A 20,513-nucleotide genomic window follows, 5' to 3' on the forward strand; every position below is an offset into this window, starting at 1 on the left:
GGTGGGATGGGGGAGAGAATCGGAAGAGTAAAAGTGAGAAAACTCATGGGTTGAGATAAAGACAGTTTAATGGGTAAAGCAAAAGCCGTGCACGCAAGCAAAGCAAAGCAAAGCAAGGAATTCATTCACTACTTCCCACCGGCAGGCAGGTGTTCAGCCATCCCCAGGAAAGCAGGGCTCCATCACGCGTAACGGTTACTTGGGAAGACAAACGCCATCACTCCGAACGTCCCCCCCTTCCTTCTTCTTCCCCCAGCTTATATACTGAGCATGACGTCATACAGTATGGAATAGCCCTTTGGCCAGTCTGGGTCAGCTGTCCTGGCTGTGCCCCCTCCCAGCTTCTTGTGCACCTGGCAGAGCATGGGAAGCTGAGAATTCCTTGACCAGTGTAAGCACTGCTCAGCAACCACTAAAACATCAGTGTGTTCTCAACATTATTCTCATCCTAACTCCAAAACACAGCACTCTACCAGCTACTAAGAAGAAAAATCAACTCTATCCCAGCTGAAACCATGACAGTGCCCAATAACTCCACACAACACACCACCTCTCCTGTCCTGAGCAACCACCATCACAGATGGAGCCCAAAGTCATGGACTAAATGAACTCAATAGACATTTGGTAGACATTTGTGGATGTTTATGGACATTTTAAAGACATTTCACAGGGGTCGTCCATAGACTAAGGGAATGATACCTATGTATTGTATCAAACGATGGGAAGGGGGGATGGTGGTTAATGAGGATGTATTGGATAGTGTGGGACCTGAGCATGACGTAAATGGTATGGAATAAGGGGTGAATACTGTCCTGGTTTCAGCTGGGATAGAGTTAATTTTCTTCCTAATAGCTGGTACAGTGCTGTGTTTTGGATTTAGGATGAGAATAATGTTGAGAACACACTGATGTTTTGGTTCTTGCTGAGTAGTGTTCATACTAGTCAAGGACTTTTCAGCTTCCCCTGCTCTGCCAGGTGCACAAGAAGCTGGGAGGGGGCACAGCCAGGACAGCTGACCCAGACTGGCCAAAGGGCTATTCCATACCATATGACACCATGCTCAGCATATAAGCTGGGGGAAGAAGAAGGAAGGGGGTACGTTTGGCGTGATGGTCTTTGTCTTCCGAAATAACCGTTACACGTGATGGAGCCTTGCTTTCCTGGGGATGGCTGAACACCTGCCTGCCGGTGGGACACAGTGAATGAATTCCTTGTTTTGCTTTGATTGCATGCGCGGCTTTTGCTTTGCCTATTAAACTGTCTTTATCTCAACCCACGAGTTTTCTCACTTTTACTCTTCCGATTCTTTCCCCCATCACATTGTGGGGGAGTGAATGAGCGGCTGTGTGGTGCTTAGTTTCTGGCTGGGGTTAAACCACGACACACAATTAATATTGAAAATACATTCTTCTCAGTTACTTTGGCAGCAGAGTGCAGGCCACAGTTTCTTTCACATGGAGGGGTGTTCAGTACACCTGGAATCAATTCTCCCAGGGGTGGAAGCACAGCCCTGGAGCCGAGCATATGAAGGATATGAAGCCCACTACACCCTCACTGAAAAAGAGATACTAGTAGCATATGAGGGGGTTCGAGCTGCTTCAGAAGTTGTTGGTACAGAAGCATATCTCCTCTTGGCACCACGATTGCCCGTGCTACACTGGATGTTCAAAGGGAGGGTCCCCTCTACACATCATGCAACCAGCACTACATGGAGTAAGTGGGTAGCGTTGATCACGCAACGAGCTCGACTGGGGAACCCCAACTGCCCAGGCATCCTGGAAGAGATCATGGACTGGCCAGAAGGCAAAGATTTTGGAGCATCGCCTAGGAGGTGACTCGTGCCCAAGAGACACCACCATATAATGAGTTATCAGAAGGTGAAAGGCACTATCATAGAATCATAGAATGTCCTGAGTTGGAAGGGACCCACAAGGATCATCGAGTCCAACTCCTGACCCTGCATAGGACAACCCCAAATATCACACCATATGTCTGAGGGTGTTGTCCAAATGCTTCTTGAATGTTGTCAGGCTTGGCGCCATGACTAGCTCCCAGGGGAGCCTGTTCCAGTGCTCCACCACCCTCTGGGCGAAGAACCTTTTCCTAATGTCCAGCCTAAACCTCCCCTGGCATATCTTCCTGCCATTCCCTCAGGTCCTATCATTGGTCGCCAGGGAGAAGAGATCAGCACCTGCCCCTCCTCTTCCCCTTGTGAGGAAGCTGTAGACCGCAATGAGGTCTCCCCTCAGTCTCCTCTTCTCCAGGCTGAACAGACCAAGTGACTTCAGCCGCTCCTCATACGGCTTCCCCTCTAAACCCTTCACCATCTTCGTGGCTCTCCTCTGGACACTCTCTAGTAGCTTCGTATCCTTTTTGTACTGTGGGGCCCAAAACTGCACACAGTACTCAAGGTGAGGCCGCACCAGTGCAGAGTACAGCGGGACAATCACCTCCCTTGATCGGCTGGCAACACAGTGCTTGATGCACCCCCAGGACACAGTTGGCCCTCCTGGCTGCCAGGGCACACTGTTGGCTCATGTTCAACTTGCCGTCGACCAGAACCCCCAGATCCCTCTCCGTGGGGCTGCTCTCCAGCCTCTCGTTCCCCAGTCTGTATGTACATCCAGGGCTGCCATGTCCCAGGTGCAAAATCCGGCACTTGCCCTTGTTAAACTTCATACGGTTGGTGATTGCCCAGCTCTCTAATTTGTCCAGATCTCTCTGCAGGGCCTCTCTGCCCTCGAGAGTGTCAACGGCTCCTCCCAGTTTTGTGTCATTGGCAAACTTAGATAACAAACCTTCAAGTCTATGATCTGTTTACTTCCGGAACCTGTTGTGTTATAGGAAACCATCGGAAGTGGAAAGCTGCTGTGTGTATTCTCACACGAAAAGTTGCAGAAGCTGTCGAAGGAAAAGGCGAGTCAAGTCAGTTTGCAGAAGTGAAAGCCATCCAACTGGCCCTAGAGACTGCTGAATGAGAAAAGTGGCCAGTACTTTATCTCTGTACTGACTCATGGATGGTGGCTAATGCCCTGTGGGGGTGGCTACAGCAGTGGAAGCAGACCAACTGGCAGCACAGAAGTAAATCCATCTGGGCTGCTGCATTATGGCAAGGCATCACTGCCCAGGTAGAAAACATTGCTGTAAAGGTACGTCATGTAGATGCTCACATGTCCAAAAGCCACGCCACTGAAGAACATCAAAACAACAAGCAGGTAGACCAAGCTGCCAGAACTGAAGTGGCTCAGGTGGACTTAGACTAGGAGCATAAGGGTGAGCTATTTATAGCTCAATAGGCACACAAGACATCAGGATATCTAGCGAGAGATGCGACATACAGATGGGCTTGTGATCAAGGGGTGGACCTGACCATGGAGGCCATCATGCAGGTCACCCATGAATGTGAAACATGCGCCACAATCAAGGAAGCCACATGAGTAAAGTCTCCCTGAAAGAGAGGGCAGTGGCTGGGATATCAATATGGCAAACCGTAGTAGATTGACTATATTGGACTATATTGGACCACTGCAACACACCCTCCAAGGCAAGCGCTACATACTCACCATGGTGGAAGCAACTACCAGGTGGCTGGAAACATACCCTGTAAATCATGCTGCCACCCAAAACACCATCCTGGGCCTTTAAAGGCAAGTTCTATGGCAACACAGCACCCCAGAAAGAATTGAGTCGGACAATGGGACTCATTTCCGAAATAACCTCATAGACTCCTGGGCCAAGAAACATGGCATTGATTGGGTGTATCACATCCTCTATCACCCACAAGCCTCCAGAAAGATCGAACGATACAATGGACTGTTAAAGACTATGCTGAGAGCTCTGGGCACTGGGATATACAAGCACTGGGATAGAAATTTAGCAGAAGCCACTGGGCTGGTTAACACCAGAGGATCTGCTAACCATCCTGGTCCTGCCCAGACACAGCCCCTACATACTGTGGGAGGAGATAAGGTCCCCATAGTGCACATAGGGAAGTGGCTGGGGAAGGCAGTGTGGGTTGCTCCTCCCTTGGGAAAAGGCAAGTCCATTTGTGGGATTGTCTTTGCTCAAGGATTTGGGTGTACTTGGTGGGTAATGCATAAAGATGGGGAGATCTAGTGCATACCTCAAGGAGATTTAACCCTGGGGGAAAATAATCCATGATTTAAGTTGTATGTTGTAGGAAGTAATGCAGCAGGAACCACATGGAGTTAACTTTCCTTATAGCAACCGGTATGGTGCTGTGTTTTGGATTTGTGACTATAACAGTCATAACAACACACCAGTGTTTTTTCTATTGCTGAACAGTGCTTGCACAGCATCAAGGCTTTCTCTCTCCCCCTGCCCAAAAGCCAGTAGGCTGGGGGTGGGCAAAAGGTTGGGAGGGGACATAGCCAGGCCAGCTGACCCAAACTGACCAAAGGCATACTACATTGCATTATAGATGATGATGTTTTATTCAAACAGCAAAATTTTGAATCTGTGGAATTCAGTGTAAAGCTCACTAATCATGTGGGACAAGGATCCACATACTGATGGGTATCTGTAGTGTAAAGTTTAAGACTCAAGTCAAGCTGTGGTACAGGTTTAGCTGTTCAAATTTCAAATTCAGCTTCATGATAAAGTAGGTTAAACTAATGACTGTGCCTCCAATCTATTGTTTCTGCAATAGGAAATTCCAATTAAGCTGCTTCAGTTATGAGCCCTGGGCTAACTGCTATGTTATATCTTGCAACATAAGTGGATGCCATAAAAATAAAACAATTTTATTAAAAATGTATTCTTTTTATAGAGAACCTGCATACAGAGAAAATCTCAAGGTTTGACTAACATGAAATAAAAAGCATACCCCTCAAAATCAAAAGCTCAAACTGAAACATTTTGCATAGGTTAAATACAGAAAGACGTCATGAAGAATTCCAAAACTGAATGCAATAAGAAATGATTTCTTTATGTCTATATTGTAGGCAAGCTGCTAGAAAAAAAAAACATAACACTGTACTTTAATGGATATACCCTACCATAGGCCCTGAACTTTTGTTTCATTGAAAATATAACAAATTAGTCCTTCAGCTCACAGAAAGACTTCTAGCAAAGATATCCCACTCCACAGAAAAATTATACTAAGAAGAGCTCCTGGAAGTATCAGTTATTAAGCTGTCTGGTCTTAAGTTTGCCTTTTTTTTTTTTTTTCTTCACTTGTTTCTTTGTGTCCTTGTTTTGAGGAAGGGTAAGGAGTGAGATGTTTGCAACAATAAAAAGTTGACAAGACAGAAAGCTAAATATTTGTCAACATCTAAGCATGCCTTCATACCTGTGATGCTATCTCAGACTCTTACATCTTTAAATGCAAACTATGCTCTTAAAAAACAATAAATATCATAATTGCTTTTTGAGGAACGATAATTAAAATACTAAATAGTTTGCCAAAATGCATAAATCTGAAAGAGTTAGGCCCATTTTACAATGTCTATAATTAGAAAGAAATGTCTATAGCAACTTCTTCCATAGTTTTATAACTCCCGGAAAATGTCTGTCTGCAGTCCAGTGCTATGATATTTCAAAGACTGCCCCTTGCCTCTCACTCATGAGAGCATTAATGATGCTGACAGGTATGACCCTTCAACCACTCAAAAAGTGATGACAATGTTAATAGAAGAGGCAAGAGAGACCACTGTAAATGCTTATCTCACAAAAGATGAATTCACTTCCTGAATTTATAGCTCCTGGCATTGAGACAAGACCTTTGGCTGCACTGAACAGAGAAAACTGTCCCATGCAGAAACACTAATGAAGATAACATTCATCTGACAAAGGAGAAAATAATTTTATTACCCAAGTCCAGCTTTTGATAATGACTTTAATTTAAGTTCAAAAGAAGGCAGAGACATACCTGACATGAAAATACAGGGTTAGGTCCCCCAACAGAAACACAGTTAGAAGCCTTAAATATGTTAGAATACCAGAGACAGAAAAGCAACAGAATTACAGGACAGACCAAATGAAAACTAGAAGGGCAAACTGAAGATCTTAAAAGCCCATACAGTAGTAACAGTGGAGAAGAAAATCTTTATATATAAATAAAATTATGATTAACAATCTCACAGAATCACAAAATGGTTGAGGTTGGAAGGGACCTCTGGAGGTCATCTTGACCAACCCACGGAAACTGAGAGTACAAGAACATTATGTCAAAAATTCATATAACTATCTCTGTAGTCCAGGAAGTCCAAGAAGCAAATTCACTCAAAATTTCAGGTAAGGGTAAAAACAGGAAAAAGAACAGAGGCAATGTTATAATACTGGTGTCCTGGTTTCAGCTGGGATAGAGTTAATTTTCTTCCTAGTAGCTGGTATAGTGCTGTGTTTTGAATTTAGGATGAGAATAATGTTGATAACACACTGATGGTTTAGTTGTTGCTAAGTAGTGCTTACACTGGTCAAGGACTTTTCAGCTTCCCAGGCTCTGCCAGGTGCACAAGAAGCTGGGAGGGGGCACAGCCAGGACAGCTGACCCAGACTGGCCAAAGGGCTATGCCATACCGTATGATGTCATGCCCAGTATATAAGCTGGGGGAGTTGCCTGGGGGGCAGCGATCGCTGCTCGGGGACGTGCTGGGCATTGGTCGGCGGGTGGTGAGCAATTGTATAGTGTATCACTTGCTTTGTATATTATTATTATATTATTATTACTACTATTATTACTACTATTCTATTTTATTTTACTTCAGTTATTAAACTGTTCTTATCTTAACCCATGAGTTTTCTGACTTTCACCCTTCCAATTCTCTCCCCCATCCCACTGGGGTGGGGGAAGCGAGCGAGCGACCGTGTGGTGCTTAGTTGCTGGCTGGGGTTAAACCACGACAGGAGCACAAGTTGATAACACAACCTTTGGCTATTTCACTACTGGAGAAAGAAGAGAGCATAGCACAAGATCAAAAGAGCTGCTTCGGGAGTAGAGAATACCTTACTAATGAGAGGTGGTGGATAACTTGTTTTTCAAACAATTAGAAAAGCATTTAAGTGAACTCGTGGCAGCAAGGAACTCCATCTACTCACTTGTGTGTTGGCAACGCCATAAAGAAATACACAAATGGTCTTGCTAATGCTTTAGAACGCAGGAGCAAGGAGAGCATTTTCTATATGACAGAGAAAGCAATTTAGAAATAAGCTTTTATTTAAAATTTAATTCTCGCTGATATGTTGAAAAATGGTTACTCGTGAATATGGAAGGCGATTCTGACAAAAACAAATAATGAACTATGATCAGCAAAATACATAATGCATTTCAAAAACCTGCAGATATATCTTTGCAGGATCACTTGGGAAGAGCTCTACTGGAGCTCAGCAATATAAGGGTGATAAATTATCCTGAGAAGGATGAACAGCCAGCATAAGGTGAATATTATTACTTCCTGAACTTCTTAATGAGTAGGAAAAGAAGAAAATATGTTGAATTAGAAGTGGAAAGAGAAAGACACTTTTAGATCTGAATATACATAGAAAAATCAGGATTAAAATCAGAGATGTTAGAGTACTGTATTGGGTGTATGTGGCAAGGTTTTGATAGCAGGGGGGCTGCAGTGATGGCCACTGTGGGAAGAGGTCAGGGACTGCCCTGTGTCAGACACACCTGGTTCCAGCTGGCTCCGCAACAGCTGCACCACTGGCCAAAGTGAAGTCGATGGCATCTATGTGAAAACATATTTAAGGAAGGGCAGAAAATGTCGGGGTGGGGACACGCACAACAAAAGAGTGAGAAACAACAGAGGGAACACCAAGGTTAAAGGAGTATGATGTACTCCATAGCAGACCAGATATTCCTGAAGGGACTGCAGCCCATGAAGGATCCACGCCAGAATAGAGGAAGAGCAAGAAGGAAGGAGTGACAGAGAGAAACCGCTATATCCTGACAGCACAGCCCCTCCCCCCTCCGCAATCCCTTCCACTGAAGGGACTGAGTATAGCCAGTAGCGACAACAAGTGAGGAGTCTGGAATGAAGGACTGAAGATGAGCCTGAGAATGGGGGAGGAAAGGTGTTTTCTTTAAGTGTCTTTGTTTCCCAATACCCAAATCAATACTCAAATATTTATATTAATTAGAATCATAGAATCATTTAGGTTGGAAAAGATCTTTAAGATCATCAAGTCCAACCGTTAACCTATCACTACCAAGTCCACCACTATACCATGTCCTCGAGCACCACATCTACACGTCTTTTAAATACCTCCAGGGACGGGGACTCAACCACTTCCCTGGGCAGCCTGTTCCAATGATTGACAACCCTTTCAGTGAAGAAGTTTTTCCTAATATCCAACCTAAACTTCCCCTGGCACAACTTGAGGCCATTTCCTCTTGTCCTGTCGCTTGTTACTTGGGAGAAGAGACCAACCCCCACCTCACTACAACCTCCTTTCAGGCAGTTGTAGAGAGCGATGAGGTCTCCCCTCAGCCTCCTCTTCTCCAGACTAAACAGCCCCAGCTCCCTCAGCTGCTCCTCATAAGACTTGTGCTCTAGCCCCTTCACCAGCTTCATTCCCTTCTTTGGACACGCTCCAGCACCTCAATGTCCTTGTAGTGAGGGGCCCAAAACTGAACACAGTACTCAAGGTGTGGCCTCACCAACGCCTAGTACAAGGGGACAATCACTTACCTAGTCTATTTCTGATGCAAGCCAGGATGCTATTGGCCTTCTTGGCCACCTGCGCACACTGCTGGCTCATATTCAGCCAGCTGTCGACCAACACCCCCAGGTCCTTTTCTGCCAGACAGCTCTCCAGCCACTCTTCCCCAAGCCTGTAGCGTTGCCTGGGGTTGTTGTGACCCAAGTGCAGGACCCATGTTGTGGTTTAACCCCAGCCAGCAACTGTGCACCACACAGCCGCTCGCTCACTCCCCCCCGGTGGGATGGGGGAGAGAATCGGAAGAGTAAAAGTGAGAAAACTCATGGGTTGAGATAAAGACAGTTTAATGGGTAAAGCAAAAGCTGCGCACGCAAGCAAAGCAAAGCAAGGAATTCATTCACTACTTCCCATCGGCAGGCAGGTGCTCAGCCATCCCCAGGAAAGCAGGGCTCCATCACGCGTAACGGTTACTTGGGAAGACAAACGCCATCACTCCGAATGTCCCCCCCTTCCTTCTTCTTCCCCCAGCTTATATACTGACCATGACACCATATGGTATGGCATAGCCCTTTGGCCAGTTGGGGTCAGCCGTCCTGGCTGTGCCCCCTCCCAGCTTCTTGTGCACCTGGCAGAACACGAGAAGCTGAAAAGTCCTTCACTAGTGTAAACTCTGCTCAGCAAGAACCAAAACATCAGTGTGTTATCAACATTATTCTCATCCTAAATCCAAAACACAGCACTATACCAGCTACTAAGAAGAAAATTAACTCCATCCCAGCTGAAACCAGGACAACCCGGCAAGGGGTGTGAGCGAGCAAGCGGTTGTGTGGGTGCTTGGCTGCGAGCTGTGGTCAACCCACTACAGGATACAAAATATTTGCAACTACTGAAGGACACAAACGCAGAAAGACACAATTCTCTAAATACATTAGAAATAAGAGCTGAAGAATACAAGAGATTAATTTCTTAATTGAATTAAAACAATTAATGCACAACAGAGAAGGCTGAAAGGTTTTTGAGAAAGGGAAGAACATGGTCCAAATCCTCCTGAAAGCCGGTTTTGCCATAAAACAAAGTAAGGCCAAGGGACCTGCACAGGAGATCCAGTTCTTAGAAATAAAATGGCAAGATGGACGTCGTCAGATCCCAATGGATGTGATCAACAAAATAACAGCCATGTCTCCACCAACCAGCAAAAAGGAAACACAGGCTTTCTTGGGCGCTGTGGGTTTTTGGAGAATGCATATTCCAAATTACAGTCTGATCGTAAGCCCTCTCTGTGAAGTGACCCGGAAGAAGAACGATTGCAAATGGGGCCCTGAGCAAGGACAAGCCTTTGAACAAATTAAACAGGAGATAGATCATGCAGTAGCCCTTGGGCCAGTTGGGGCAGGGCAAGATGTAAAAAATGTGCTCTACACTGCAGCCGGGGAGAACGGCCCTACCTGGAGCCTCTGGCAGAAAGCACCAGGGGAGACTCGAGGTCGACCCTTAGGGTTTTGCAGTCGGGGATACAGAGGATCCGAGGCCCACTATACTCCAACTGAAAAAGAGATATCGGCAGCATATGAAGGGGTTCGAGCTGCTTCGGAAGTGGTTGGTACTGAAGCACAGCTCCTCCTGGCACCCCGACTGCCGGTGCTGGCCTGGATGTTCAAAGGGAGAGTCCCCTGTACACATCAGGCAACTGATGCTACATGGAGTAAGTGGGTCGCACTGATCACACAACGGGCTCAAATAGGAAACCCCAGTCGCCCAGGAATCTTGGAAGTGATCACGGAGTGGCCAGAAGGCAAAGATTTCGGAATATCGCCAGAGGAGGAGGTGACGCCTGCTGAGGAGGCCCCACCGTATAATAAACTGCCAGAAAATGAGAAGCAATATGCCCTGTTCACTGATGGGTCCTGTCGCCTTGTGGGGAAGCATCGGAGGTGGAAGGCTGCTGTAATTGAGTCCTGTATGACAAGTTGCAGAAACTGCTGAAGGAGAAGGTGAATCGAGTCAGTTTGCAGAGGTGAAAGCCATCCAGCTGGCTTTAGATATTGCTGACCGAGAAAAGTGGCCAATGCTCTGTCTCTAATACTGACTCACGGATGGTGGCAAATGCCCTGTGGGGGTGGTTGCAGCAATGGAAGCAGAGCAACTGGCAGCGCAGAGGCAAACCCATCTGGGCTGCCGCATTGTGGCAAGATATTGCTGCCCCGATAGAGAACCTGGCTGTACAAGTACATCACGTAGGTGCTCACGTACCCAAGAGTGGGGCCACTGAAGAACATCAAAAGAATCAGCAGGTGGATCAGGTTGCTAAGATTGAAGTGGCTCAGGTGGATCTGGACTGGCACCATAAGGGTGAATTATTTCTAGCTCAGTGGGCCCATGACACCTCAGGCCATCAAGGAAGAGATGCAACATATAGCTGGGCTCATGATCGAGGGGTGGACTTGACCATGCACACTATTGCACAGGCTATCCATGAACGCGAAACGTGCGCTGCAATCAAGCACCCTATCATGCACCAGCCTCCGGGAAAATCACACGATACAATGGACTGTTAAAGACTACACTGAGAGCAATGGGTGGTGGGACATTCAAACACTGGGATACACATTTAGCAAAGGCCACCTGGTTAGCCAACACTAGGGGATCTGCCAATCGAGCTGGCCCTGGCCCATCAGGGCTTTTACGTACTGTAGAGGGGGATAAAGTCCCTGTAGTGCATGTAAAAAATATGCTCGGGAAGACAGTCTGGGTTACTCTTGCCTCGGGCAAAGGCAAGCCCATTTGTGGGATTGCTTTTGCTCGAGGACCTGGGTGCACTTGGTGGGTGATGCAGGGGGATGGGGAAGTCCGATCTGTACCTCAAGGGGATTTGATTTTGGGTGAGAATAGCCAATGGACTGAATTGTATGATGCTAATTGCTATATGATACTGGATGTCATCACTTCTATGGTTGCTATATGCCATATCAATGGTATTACAGTAAGAAACACCCAGATTAATGAAGAATGAACTTTGAGGAAACCGAGCAAAGTGCAGCGGTGATGGAACCAGGACTGGCTTCAGCATGCAACAATCCAACACCACACACCCTCTCTCCTGCCCTGAAATACTGTTATGATGGATGAAGCCCAAAGTCATGGACTAAACGAACTCAACAAATGTTTTAGAGGGATAGCCCATAGACTAAGGAAATGATATCTCTGTGTGTGTGTATCTCTGTCTCAAGAAACCGGCAAAGTGGTGGTGATTAATTGGAATGTATTGGAAAGTGTAAGACCTGGGCATGACGTAGATGGTATAAGGGGTGGATATTGTCCTAGTTTCAGCTGGGATAGCATTGCTTTTTCTTCCTAGTAGCTGGTATAGTGCTGTGTTTTGGATTTAGGATGAGAATAATGTTGATAACACACTGATGTTTTAGTTGTTGCTAAGTAGTGCTTACACTGGTCAAGGACTTTTCAGCTTCCCAGGCTCTGCCAGGTGCACAAGAAGCTGGGAGGGGGCATAGCCAGGACAGCTGACCCAGAGTGGCCAAAGGGCTATGCCATACCGTATGACGTCATGCTCAGTATATAAACTGGGGGGAGCTGGCTGGGAGGCAGCGATCGCTGCTCAGGGATGTGCTGGGCATTGGTCAGTGGGTGGTGAGGCAATTGTGTCGTGTATCACTTGCTTTGTATATTATATTATTATTACTATTATTACTGTTCTATTTCATTTTACTTCAATTATTAAACTGTTCTTATCTCAACCCACGAGTTTTCCGACTTTCACCCTTCCAATTCTCTCCCCCATCCCACTGGGGTGGGGGAGTGAGCAAGTGGCTGTGCGGTGCTTAGTTGCTGGCTGGGGTTAAACCACGACACCATGGGCTGCAATTACTTCAGTAAGCATCCAACTGCTTCAGCATGGAGTCCTCCTCAGGCTAACTCCTGTGCCGGACACATCCAGTTCCAGACAGCTCCGTAATGGACCTACCACATGTCAAAGTTGAGCCCATCAAGTTGGTGGCACCTCTGTGAAAACATATTTAAGAAAGGGCAAAAATGCTGGACAGGCAGAGAATTGGGGGAGGGGGGAAAGTAGCAGTGAGAAACAGCAGTGCTAACACCAAGGTCAGAGAAGGAGCAGGAGGAGGTGATCCAGGCACCAGAGCAGATATTCCCCTGTAGCCTGTGGAAGAATGCATGGCAGAGCAGATATTCACACTGCAGGCCCTGGAAGACCCCACACCGGGCTGACCCCATGCCAAATTTCACTATCATTACACTTGCAAAACAGAGAAATTTCTAAATTGTTCCTTTGTGTGATTTGCATAACTTCTTATGTTGACCAGCTTGTAAAGATATTGTGCAAATTTACAAGTAATTGAGCATGCTCTAGCCTGGGGACAGAAGACTAAGTCAGATTGTCTATGCGGTAATTGCCCACCTCTACTCTAGACAGATGAAGCCAGATACCATAACAGAGACTGTCTACCAGAGGAAAGGAGTCTATCAAGAGTACTATTTTACAGAAGTGGAACTGGACTGCCTAGGAGAGAGACTAGAATTCACTGGTAAGGAAATCAAAGGAAAAATGATAGTTTCAAGTTGAACATTGCTTTGGAGAACTAAATTCTATCCCAGTCTCCATTAATAGCTTTATATCTTAGGTAAGTTACTCAAACTAAGTTTTTAGAAAACATTCATTTATTTTATAGGACATTCCTTATTTTTGAGGAGTAATTTGGTACTCCAGGTCTGATTTGCAGAAGTGCTGGATGCTCACAGATAGTATGAGGCCAATGGAAGTTGTGCTTCAAATTTAAGATGACCTTTGATAGTACTGGATGCCAGCTACCCAAAACCTAAGGATATTATTTTGTGCTACACATTAGAGAAGTCTAATGATATGTTATATAAATATAATCTTTATCATCCAAACTTGTAAGGCACTGAAGGACACATTCACTGTCAGCACACTATCCAATATCATGGAAGGGAAAAATTAGACCAGATTACAAGAAACTATAAATCTACTAAATACTAAAGAATATTAAATATTCACCCAAGCATTGCTTTTCAAAGGCACAATTTAATTAATCTTGGAAAAGTAGCAACAAACAGGATTAAAATACCTTACCAAATATAAAAAAATTCTAGGTATTTCAAACCCAGTTTTCTAATCAATACACCATTTGGAATATAAAAGCAAATAATACTAGGAAACTGAACAGCAGCTGATAATCAAATGCTCTCTTTCCTACCTTCTTTTGTTAACTCCCAGTTCTGAGTTTATCCAGAAGACTTTTTAAGAACACAAAGGGACACAGCATAGATACTTTCCCTCACCCCCACCCCTTTAAAAAAAGAAGATACTTGTGAATGATACATAGTAGCAATCACCTTTTTTGTTTTCATTAATTTCAGCTGTAAATTTTAATGAGAGGTAGTAGAATTTTCTTTAACCTGTCTAAAAAAATTTATCTATTCTATTGAACCTCACAATCCTAAAGGGCATGCTGCTGTTCTGCAGTTCTTTTCAAAAAGGGGTTTGTTGGGGTTTTTTTTGTTGGTTTTTTTTTTTTCCTTTTTTCTTTCCTGTGGTATTTTATGAGGAAAGAAAAAGAAAAGTCAACTCTGATCTCTCCAAAATTGTTATCTTATACAGCAGAACGTAAAATGTAGTAATAATTCTTCCCAGGATAAATGTTTTTATTGCTGCTTCCTTTAACATTTACCATAAACCTCAGATACTCCAACACTTTTACCTCTTCAGTAGCTTATGCAACCACCAAAAATCATCTTAAATTACATTTATTAATAATTGCTATAATCCTTTCCTTCCTATTCATTAGCAGAAAGTCTTTCTGGGCCTGAACTCCTTCCACATTACTTAACAGTACTTCCCCCACTCTGACACAGAACTTATGTAAAGAAGCTCAAGTGACAGCATACACCCATGACAAAAACCCTTCCAAATCCTAAAGCATTTGTCAAATCCTCTGTTGTTTTTTTACCGCTGTCTGTTGGCTATCAAGGAACTTTCTAGACAGCTTCAGTACATGCCTCATATTAATGTTTCATTTCTCTGTTAGCTCTCTTAAACTGTAACTACCCTGCTAGAAGATGAGCTCTGTGGCACATCCTTTATTTCTAGATCTCTGATTGTTCAGATAAGGGTGTGGGCCATGATATGACACTGGGCCTGGAAGATGTTCCCAAATATTACAATCTAGCCCTGGCCTTATTAGCATTAAAAGCATTACTTCTTTAGGTCATTCTTCATATACCTCTTTACCAATAAAGATTTATTCCATTTCAAGTTCTTTCTTATCTATAATGAAGAACTTGGACTGTTTACCCTAACCGCTAAGTCCTTTTTGTGATCTTTTAAGACACATTTCTTGTAAGAGTTGATGCATGTCTCTCTCTGTTTTAACAAAATCTTTTTCATCTTATTTTCAATACTTGGTTATGCCCTCCCAATCTTCTGGTAGGCACTGTACCTTCCCTTCTTTTCAACGATTCCTAAAATCCTGAAAAACTGAACCAGTTTGCATAGTAAGAAAAAGCATCTCTCTTAATAGCACATAATTTGTAAAAAAAGCAATAGTTACTCAGACCTCCATGACTTGTTCACCTCACAAACCAGCTTGACAATTCAAGGGCTCAGAAACCCTATGAAAATACCATGGCTTAAAAAAAATTACAACAGCTCAGTTGACCTGCAACTGATTTACTGATTTATTATCTACACCACTACAACTACAAAAATATTTGTAATCAAGAACACAGCTGGGGAGGAGGGTAAGAGAAGCTGTAAGACATTTAATTTTGCAATTCTTGGCAAAAAAGCTACAACATTTTTCCGAGGATCAGTTTGTTAACTGAGATTTACACTAAGATAGTAGGGAAAGTGAAATTAAGCATGAAATATAATAATGGAAGACATACTAAATGGAAGAAGGAATAAGAAGGTTAAGGAAAACCACAATAGAATTAAGTGTCTTAAAAACAGTGCTCTTTTGGTTTTGTCATGATTTAACCCCAGCCAGCAACTAAGCACCACACAGCCGCTCACTCACTCCCCTTCCTGGTGGGATGGGGGAGAAATGAAAGAGTAGAAGTGAGAAGGAAACTCGTGGGTTGAGATAAAAACAGTTTAATAATTAAATAATACTTTTAAAAATTGTAAGAAAGAGAAAAAAAATAACAAAGAGGAAAATAAAACCCAAGACAGACAAGTAATGCAAATGAAAACAATTGTTCACCACCAACCAACCGATGTCCAGCCAGTCCCTGAGCAGCTGCCCCCCTGCCAACCTCCCCCCTAGTTTTATTGCTGAGCATGATGTCATATGGTATGGAATATCCCTTTGGTCAGTTGGGGTCAGCTGTCCTAACTGTGTCCCCTCATAACTTTTTGTGCACCTCCAACCTACTCACTGTCAGGGCAGTGTGAGGAGCAGAAAAGGCCTTGACTCTGTGTAAGCACTGCTCAGCAGTAACTAAAACATCAGTGTGTTGTCAACACTGTTTTCAGCACAAATCCAAAACATAGCCACATACAAGCTACTAGGAAGAAATTTAACTCTATCCCAGCCAAAACCAGTACAGTTTTTTATTTAAAAAAAATATTAATTCAGTTATATTGGGTTTACATGGCAAGGTTTTGGTAGCAGGGGGGCTGCAGGGGTGGCTTCTGTGAAAAGACACCAGGAGCTGCCCCCATGCTGGACAGACCCAGTTCCAGATGGCTCCAAAACAGACCCACCACTGGCCAAAGCTGCGCCAATCAACAATGCTGGTGGCACCTCTGTGCTAACATATTTAAGAAAGGGTGTAAAAAAAAAAAAAACCCACACAACACTGCACAGCAGCTGAGAGAGAGGAGTGAGGGGAGGGAAAAAAAAAAAAAAAACCTCAAACACAATCCTGCAGACACCAAGGTCAGTGAAGAAGGAAAGGGAATGTGACAAATGAACTCGACTCCTTGACCAAACTAGTGGTAGTTTGGCTCAGGCTCCAAAGGAAGTAAGGGCCTAGGCCGTAACTGGGCCATGAACTTCTCTAGTTCCAATCTGTTCTTTGAAAACCCACACAGGAACAGGGTGACATGGTGAGCATTGATGCATATGAGCTTGGAAACTGGAACACTGATCATGTGATTAATACATGAATACCAGATGGTTCTTCCAAGACTAATTTGTCAAAGAACAAAAAGTTGTGGGTACAAGGAGTCTCATGCTTACCTTTTTCCATTACATGCAATTTGACTACGAGCCAACCACTTTATTCCATAAATATGACAGTCTGAGTGAGCTTTTTTCTGAGCTCTCCCTGCTAAGCAGTTGACTGCACAGCAGTGATCTCCCCTTGAGCTGGGACACCTCTCAAGATTACTCTTCAAGGTTGAGACACCCCTTACCAACTGCAGATATTTGGTAAGTGACCAACATCGCGCATAACCTTGTATTATAGTGCACTAAGATTTTGTATTGGTAACTTTGAATTATTATTATATCCTCTGTGCAGTAAGTAAAAGAGTGAACCTTGTCATCAGACTTTGTTAAGTCTCACTTTTACATCATCTTACTTCAGTAAAACCACTTTTGCTGATACCTTTGGCAGTAGTTCTTTAAGCAGCCTAAAATCTTCCCCATGACAGGGAATAGGTGTATTGGGGCAAGAGCAGAGATTCCCCTGCAGGCCGTGGTGAAGACCATGGTGAAGCAGGTTGTCCCCTTGCAGCCCATGGAGGATGACATTGGAGCAGATATCCACCCTGCAGCCTGTGGAAGACCCTACGCTGGAGCAGGTGGATATGCCCTGAAGGAAGCTGCAGCCCATGGAGGGCCCACACCGGAGCAGGCTCCTGGCAGGAGCTGCAGCCCGTAGAGAGTAGCCCATTCTGAAGCAGGTTTTCTGGCAGGAACTGTGGCCTGTGGAGGACCCACACTGGAGCAGTCTGTTCCTGAAGGACTGTACCCTGTGGAAAGGGCCCATGCTGGAGAAGTTCCTGAAGAACTGCAGCCCATAGGAAGGACCCACATTGGAGCAGTTCATGAAGGACTGTATCCCATGGGAGGGACTCCATGCTGGAGCAGGGGAAGAGCATGAGGAGGAAGGAGTGGCAAACTTAGGGACTGACCACAACCCTCATTCCCCATCCACCCTGCACTGCTCAGGGGAGAGCAGAAGAGTTGGGAACAAAGAAGTGAAGTTGAGCCTGGGAAAAAGAAGTATGTGGGGGGAAGGCATTTTTAGTTTTGTCTTTGCTTCTCACTATCCTACTCTGTTATTAATTGGCAATACATTAATCATCCCCAAGGCGAGTCTGTTTTGCCTGTGACTGTAATTGGTAAGGGATCTCCCTGTCCTTTTCTCAACCCACAAGCTTTTTTCATCTTATTTTCTTCCCCTGTCCTACTGAGGAGGGGGAGTGAGAGCAGCTTAGTGGAAACCTGGCAACCATCTAAGGTTAACCCACCACATCAGTAAATCAGGAAAACATCAAAACATTGCAGTTCCTGAATAGCCAAAACACTCTTTGATTTCAATGGGAAAGTTTGGTGCATAAGGAATGAAGAACAATTACCAGAAGGAATAAAAAGAACATATTAGATCACAACACCCTGTTATAATTTTATGTACTATAAGTTCCCATGTTATGTAGTTACTTGGGGATAAACTTCAAATTAAAGCAACATAGAGGACAGATAGGGAACTAGATGAAATTAACAACTGAGTATATATTTACATTTTTAAATGAATGTGAACACCAGTTAAAATAAGCTAAACAGCACTAAGTATAATTTCTCTTATCCAATGCCATTGTGTCTTTACATGCTGTAAAGGTATATGGAAGGAGAGTATCTGCTCCTTTAAGGGTATCTGGTCAAAGGAGCCATAAACAAAAAGAGAAACAAACCTGAGGGACAAATGATAAGGGAAGTCATGATAAGAACAAACCTGGCCAGTCACACTAATTGAGGGGCTATCAAGAAACTGCAGGCAAACTATCAAAGGAGCTGGTCGCAGGTAGAATGGGGCCAGTCAGTATGCTTGTCTGGCTGAGCCCTGCACCTGATCACCGCAGTCTATCCTATCTTCTTATATCTTCTTATTAAGTATTTTCTTAACTATCTCTCTGTGTAATCTCACTCCGTCTCACGTGTGTGTGCTGCAAGGACTAAGCACCAGCTACTGGTGAGACCTCTGTGTGTGAGTGGAGTTTGGTGCTAGCTACTGGAATCAGACAGGGGGTGTAGGTGACCTGCAGCCTGTGCTGTCAGCTACTAGAGTGAGCAAGGGTCCTAGCGTCAGTAGTTGGAGGGGGCCATAGATCTCTAAATCTAGGTAGTGTCTGACAGATTTTGTGCCTGGAATGCCAGCTACTGGGTAGGATCAGCATGAGTGGATTTGGTGCCAGCTACCAGAGTCAGACCAGGATGTAGGCACCCCATGGCCTCTGGTATCAGCTACTGGATAGAGTGGGGGTCTTTAAACTCCAACCACTGGGGTGGGAACAGTGTTCGCCCTGAAAACCAGCTACTGGGAGGGACCAGTGTGAGTGAGGGGCTCAGTGCCAGCAGCTGGAGTGGGACTGCACATCACAGCCCATGTGCCTGGTGCCAGCTGCTGGTGGGGGCCAAGTGTGTGTATCTTCCCCAAACCTAGTGTGTACATGTATTCACTAACAAACTTCAAGCTGGACTAGCTGGCAAGTAGGAGGCCCTGGGCCTGGGCAGGGGTATCAGACAGGCAAGGGTCTATGCTGGTATACCTAGGGGGACTTGCGAGTGTAGAGTGCCTGTGGGACGAGTGTGTGCATGCTTGCTAGTGAGTATCAAACTGGACTAGCTAGCAAGTAGGGGACCCATGAAGCAGGTAAGAGGGCTCAGGATCTGGGCAGGGGTACCTGACAGACAAAGGGGCTGTGCCAGTACTTGAGAGATCTGCAAACGTGCGTGTGCTTGTGAATCTGAAGTGTTGTGTGTGGTGTGTGTACTTTCGCTAGTGAACTTCTATCTCTACCAGCTGCAGAGGAGGAAGGGGCCTTGTCTGTCTATATGTTTCATGAGAGTCCTATACATAGGAGCTGTTGAAGGCAATGCCTTATCCGTGTCAGTCTGTGTAACTGGTCATGTCAGTTTCCACTGCCTGTGTGTGTGCCTGTGTCCGAGATACATGCTCAGCTTCACTACTGGTTTAACCTGCAAATGGGAAAGCGGCAGTCGCATCCCTCAGCCTGGGCAGAGACCCCAGGTCCCTGGGCACACTGGGCTGGGCTCCAGAAGCCAGGCAGGAGGGAGTCCTGGGCCAGAACAGCTGGAGGAGAAAGCCATGCTCTTAACATCCCTCAACACATTCGTTTATCAGTTTTCACCCAGAATTTTGGACAAATTTGGAAAGAAATAATCTTTCTCTCGGCACCGATAACTACTATACTGCACTATGAATTATAGTACAACAGAACCAAGGACAATAAGTATCATTTTAGGCAGTCATACAAAAAGTAAAGACGGATCTTGGAATTATATTTACACACTGCCATCAAATTAATTTTCTTTAAATACAAAAAAAAAATCTTAAAGGCATGTAAAAAACCACTAATCATTAACAACATATTTCAACAAACAATAGAACAAAGGTTCTCATTTACCTAATCATTAGTACAAATCAACAGGAATGAAAACCACATGCAATTTCGACACACCATTCCCTTAAAAGCTTTAAAACATGCCAGCATAACAATGAATTCTTTTCCCCCTTTTGCTTAAGGTTAAACAATTTGTATCCATTCTACTAAGTGTCAGGAATTGATGTCGCTGCCACTGCAGCAACCATAAAAGATCACAGGACACAAATAGGCTGCAGCTACAATGTAGATGAGACAGAGC

General features: G+C 44.6%; 1 protein-coding gene across 7 annotated transcripts in view; it reads right to left on the minus strand.

Annotated features, from left to right (window-relative positions):
* LOC148054119 (tyrosine-protein kinase Fer-like) overlaps positions 1-20,513 on the minus strand; it is a 239,643-nt gene that overhangs the window by 197,803 nt on the left and 21,327 nt on the right. The gene's annotated exons all lie outside the window — the stretch shown is intronic.

This window comes from Nipponia nippon, unplaced genomic scaffold, assembly GCF_047370975.1.
Source record: "Nipponia nippon isolate SJK-2023a ecotype South Korea unplaced genomic scaffold, ASM4737097v1 scaffold_34, whole genome shotgun sequence".
NCBI lineage: Eukaryota > Metazoa > Chordata > Aves > Pelecaniformes > Threskiornithidae > Nipponia > Nipponia nippon.